This window comes from Columba livia, chromosome Z (assembly GCF_036013475.1).
Source record: "Columba livia isolate bColLiv1 breed racing homer chromosome Z, bColLiv1.pat.W.v2, whole genome shotgun sequence".
Classification (NCBI taxonomy): Eukaryota; Metazoa; Chordata; class Aves; order Columbiformes; family Columbidae; genus Columba; species Columba livia.
This window is the reverse complement of record NC_088642.1, coordinates 53,056,921-53,062,920: the sequence shown is the minus strand read 5'-3', so window position 1 is coordinate 53,062,920 and position 6,000 is coordinate 53,056,921.

Here is a 6,000-nt window from a genome sequence, read left to right as displayed (position 1 = left end):
GGAGGCTGAGCCTTCAAATGACTGTTTTCCTGGCACAACAAGGGCAAAAGTCATGGAAAACTAACTCCCCAGTATGTTGTCTGACAGAACAACAAAATAATGGAAATCCCTGCTTTCCCTCCTACCTCTGACTTTGGTCCAGCTCGAAAAATGGCATTGTCTGCTACGGGTCATTCATAAATATAGCCTGCTGCTCTTTATTGAGATGAGAGTAGCATAGCTGAGGATACATCACCTTCAAATGTGATTTTCTGTCTCCTGCTGGAGACATCTCCCAGAGCTATCTCACACAGCTCATGGATGCTTTCTTGGCCTCCCACAGTGCTGCCGTGAGAGCCAAGTGTCCACTAAGCTTCCTATTTTCACAAAAATTCTGGGGAAAGGTACTGGCATCAGGAAGGTTACTTGATATTCCCCAGGGAGCTATGACTTGACTGTTTGTCCCATGATTTCCTTGAATTCCTAGAAACTATCCCATACACTCTGAAAAGGCATTTTCTTTAGCAATTTGACTGCTCCTCGTTTATGTACCGGAGGACAAAGTTGCTACAACTGTATTTGTAAAGGGATAGCATGGCTACAAGGTGAAACTACAATCAAATTTCACCCCAGACAGTGTATTTTGTACAGAGATATTGTACAGTTGCTTCCATAGCTGTTGTATTTTCAAATAAGTTTTCTGTGTTTATTCAGTTTCCTTCTGGAGCAATTTTTATTTTCACTGTATTCATAAGGAGCACTTTAAACCAGAGCAAATTAGGAACTCTCTGAATGTGGTGTTAAAATAACAAAGCTCTCCCCCATAAATTTTGGTAGGTTGGTGGGGGTTTTGCCAGCACCTGTGACTGACCAGCTGTTAGCAGGGAAGAAAGCCGTGAAACCGACGGGTGCTTATTCCACATTCTTTGACAAATCTTCACATACAGAACAATACAGTTCGGCCTTCAGAGACTAGCTTTTGTTTTCTGCTTTTGCTCACTGAACAGGAGACGACGCTATCTTCGTATTTGCTGCAGCATATAATATCAAATGAAAATACAGCCTCCTGCTTGAAAAGAGGAAACTGCACAATAATATTTGCACAGGTCCCCACAGAAAACCTTCTTGGTCCTTCATTTGGGTTAGTGTTTACTGTTTATTTTAATCCTCAAGAGCTGTGGCTCTTCAGCATTGCTCTGCACTATGACACTGCTACTCAGTTAGGTGTTTTAGGGATGAAAAAGTTATTCAGTAAACTTTTGTATTCTTACACGGTGTTTCTTTTCCTTATTGTTGAGAGAAAAAGTCTCAGGAGGTAGTTATGTAACTTAGCTCCTGCAGTTCGTATGCTGTTCATGCTCTTATTTTTAATGTCACTGTGCCACCAAGGTTTTTAGGCACACAGTTGCAGTCTGTGTGGAGATCCTTAATTTGCCCTGAGTTTGTTTTTTCAGTCTAATGCAGCTGACACTACCAAGCCACAGCTCCCAGCTGATGCAGGGAAGAAGGGAGGAACCAGTGATCCACATGGATCACACAGATTGATTTTCCTGGTGGCAGAACCAGGGGTTGCTGTCTCTGAGTCCGGGATACCGCCAGTCATGGGTGGGGTGGACGTGAGGCAGAGTTTCTGTTACACTTCTTTCTGGCCTTTTGCCTTAAAGGCTGAATGAATCACCCTCACTTTCGCTCCTGAGTCAAGAAACAAACTGAGGTACAAAACTAGGTTTTGGGAATTATCAGGCCTAAGGGACCAAAAGCCTTTTTACTTTGATAAGGCACCAGAGGCTGCATGCAAACAGAAAGAAACAAAACAATACAAATTACTGCTTTTTTATTTGCTTATACACATTTTTGCATTATTGCCATCAGAATAGCTAAACTGAGGATATATTCAAAGCATTGAGTGAAGGAGCAATGATTGACGGGGTTACATCTCTCCTGTTATACAGTGATTGAGCCAAAAGGGGTTAGCTGGGCAAAGCTGGGAGCTGCTTCAGCCTCATTTAGCCTATGAGTGCTGTCTTCAATCCTGGCAATCCAGCAGCCCATCCACAGCCATGTGGCTGTCAACGCGTAGCCACTGCTGCAGGGACCAGGGGACAGCAACTGCACAGCCTGTCCCAAGCAACATTCCTGCTGGGGACTCAGACCTTCGGCTTCACAATGTCCCTGCAGCAGCAAAGAAGTGGATTTCCTCTGTTATGCTGGAACATAATGAAAAACAAAAAATCTCTAGGTCATGGAAGAAGTTTTTATTGCAAGCAAAAACAATGTAAACCTCCTACCTCTGTTTTGTCCCTCTCTGTTCCTTTAAATAATGCTTTTCTTTAGAAGCTCCATTTGCCCCCCTGAGACACGAGCTGCTGCTGGTGAAAGCTTTTATATTTAGTGTCCTGAGTTGGTAAGGACTGAATTCTCCTTCATCATGAACATCACATCTGTGTCCTTCCATTTATTCCAATAAAGTGTAAATTGTGACTGAAAAAGCCTCTCTGTTGAAATATGTTGACTCTATTGTATCTTACTGTAAAACCTGTATCCTTCAGCTAATTTTATCTGCACTTGTCCAGACACCTGATGCTGGTAAATCAAGGCTGGCATGGTACTAAGGGTAATTTTCCACTTATTAAGGTCCGAGTCTAATCCTTGTTAAGTATCTTGCAAACATTGCATGTATTTCAATGATGGTATAAAAACATTAATTGGCAAATAAATGCAACTTTCACATAGTCAGAATTTGATTTACTGCTTATGGTGAAAGGCATCAAAGAGAAACCTCCTCAATAAAACGGAGAGTTGATGCATCCATTTTTAAACTGTTGCAAGGTCTTTGATCTGCTGTTGACAGAGTTCCTAGGATGCTGAAAAGTAAATAAAAGTAGGACAAATGACAGATATCTGTCACACACAGTTAATGATGGATAACTCTCGTTCAGCTTTACTGAAATTGTCTAAAGGTCTGCTCACCTGTAGTGTTTTCATACAGACTAGTTCCTCCCTCAGAAAAGCTCAGACATTGTCTGTGATCCTGAAATGCAGATTTCACCAAGCATCCCTACTAGAAACAGAGTGGGACCAGGACTTTGCCTGCTTTTTCTTCAAACCAGAAATTCTATGACAAGTAGACTTTAATGAAAGAAGCTGCACATGTATGTGCCCCATCTCCTATGCACATATGTCCATCTCACAGATCTTCAGCTCTCCAAACCCCTAGCCCTGTGCATAACAGTGACAACTGTATAACACTTCAGCATCCTCTGTCTGTCTCTGGAGTAATCATAGATCCCTGACTTCCACAGAGAGAGCAGGCAAGCTGCATGGATGGTGGGTGGAGGCACAGATGACCCACAGCAGATTTATGAACCTAAGGGTCTCATCAATGGCATACAGTTGGTGTGAGTTGTGGATGAGCATTTGATAAAAAAGTCTCCTGTAATGCAAACCATGTAGTAGGTATGTAAAGAGTTTTCTTAATCAAAGTTTTTTTGCTTTGACACTATCATTTTTAGTAATAGGCTCTATACTGCTTATTAAAGTATAAGCCCATGTGAGTACACTGGCATATTCATGCCCTCAGTAAGCCCATGGTCATACTGACTACACTTCAAGGAATATCCTAAGGTGGATGAGAAGGCCTGTGGCTGCAGACAGAAGAGTCCCTAGAAACTGCACTTTAAGCTGAGATGGGAACAGAGGACTGGTCTCAACTAAGGGTGGCGTTGTGCTTTGCTGTTTAAGAGCAGAGGGAATGCCATGAACATGAGGGGGGCAAGGCATAGTGTTAAACATAAACAACACCTGTCTTTGCCGACTATGCTGCAGTAATCTGATCCAGCAGAGAAACAGAAAGATTAAGGGAGCTGACAAAATTTTACATACTAGTGAGGGAATATGGGATATCTTCTGTTCAAATGCATATGGAGACAAGTGACCTCAGATCTGGTATTACATGTATGTCTGTCAGTCCAAGGTCCAAGGATCCAGTGAAAGAAGGCAATTATGAATCCGTTCTCTACAGTCAAAGACTGTTCTCCACTTACAGACACCTCCTTGCTAACATGAGGGTATCAATCACAACCGTGCATAGTCGACTTCAAATGAACAGCAGATTTTGAACTCCTCCCCACCTTTTTTGACTTCCATATCACATTCCTATGGATTGGTAATACTCAAATTTCAACTCAACTATGTCAAAAGATGCACACATCTTAGGAGAAGCACCATTCATATTTTATTTGTGTATTCTTTTCTGAATCCTCAGTGCATTAGTGAGGACTGAAGATTGCCAGCCACATGGGGCATGCGAATAATTAACAGGCATTAGTTTTGCTGTGACAAGCTGAAAGGTTACACAGCTTTTTTATAAAAACAGAAAAAAAAAAAATCTTATATTTTAAATAACCTAGACTAAAAAATAAATTAACTGAGTTTGATGTGCTTCACTATCAAAAAATATGTAGAGATACAGGGACAATGATGACAGGAAGCTCTAGCCTCTGATATTGGTTTCCATATTGCAGCCTGGGTTACAGATGAAAAGTTTCAAAGACCCTTTGAATGTCCGCAGCCTATCTCCAGCTTCAGGACACTCTTCAAGAGTTTGAGCCATTTACCCAGAAGGGAAGGTCATATTTATTGAGGGAGCAGGTGACCCTGGACATTTTTGAGCCATTCCTCTTCTTCTTTGCCAGCATCACCTAAGGGAGAGACAGGCTGCATCTCTGTCTCATCCTGTTAGTGCCCATTTATAGATTATAGATATTGCACAAGAATTTGCATAATCCTTTTCAGAGGCCTGCTGGCACTGCCTGCCTTCTCACCCTCCCCTGGCAGCACTTTCCAGAAGTTAACTGTGTGCACTGTAAACTAATACCTTGTTACCTGCCTTAAGGTGATTTACAAGTTATTACACACTGAGTGTCCCCTAGCTGTACTCCGACTTGAGTAGAGCTCTACTCAGATTGTGAGATTTACTGAAGAGCATGCCCATATTCAGGTTACCCACCACCTTTATGATTTTGTAAATTTCTCGTATCATCTCTCAGCCTTCTCCTCTCTGCACCAAAGTCTCCCAGTCCTTCTAGCCCCTCCTGTTAAATCTGCTGCTCTGCCAACCTAAGCATTTTGCTTTCGCTTCTCTGTGTGCTTTCCAGCAGCATTACACTCCTCCCAGGCTTCAGAAAATAACTCTGCACAGAGCACCACAAGGTTTTATTAGGTGGCAAAACAATGTCCTCTGCCATCAGGACCCTTCCTGTTGTTGCCCAACACCTTGTGGGCTTCTTTGGGCAGGCAGGAGGGTTTACTGAACTGAAGTAGAGGAGAGAGCAAAGCTGTATCCAGAGACTTCAGGCCTTTGGCTGCTGGTCAGCAGAGAGGGTGTTCACAGAGCTGCTGGAAGCCCTGGCTGGTGTGTCCAGGGGCCTAAATAGTGGCTTATGTCACATGCTTGTGTAAGATGAGGTAACAGCTTTGAGAGAGAGACAAAACTGGTACCAGATTTTGTTCTGCATTTTGGTTGCCCAAAAGCAAACAAGTGCTTGTTTTGCTGTCTCCTCTGAAGATGAATGGTGGCCTGGGCAAAGGGTCACCACTCAGGATGAGCCATGTTTTCTGTGGATAGCATTTATTGGATCAGATTCCAATGTTTGAAGATGAAATTTTAAAAAGAAAAAGAGATGCCTCAGTTGTTTGGGGTTTTTTTCTGGCGTCAGTGTTGAGACAACACGTGTTTTTCAGCACAGCTCTCAGCCAGCCAGCCAGCTGGCTCACGTGCTCATGTCCTGATCGATGACTTAGTAGCAGTCAGGGATTGGAGACTTGGTGTTCATGCTGTGGGATTGCCCACAACCAGAGGTCCCAGCCTCCTGTGAGGAGCTACAGTCACCACTTCTCTGCTGCCTCCTAGCCAGTGTGTTATGAAAGCAGAGTACCAAAAAAACCCTGAACTCCCATTCAAACCACTGCAGTGCACTTTTTGTAAGAGTAGATTTTCATTAAAAGCCATATATCCCACTG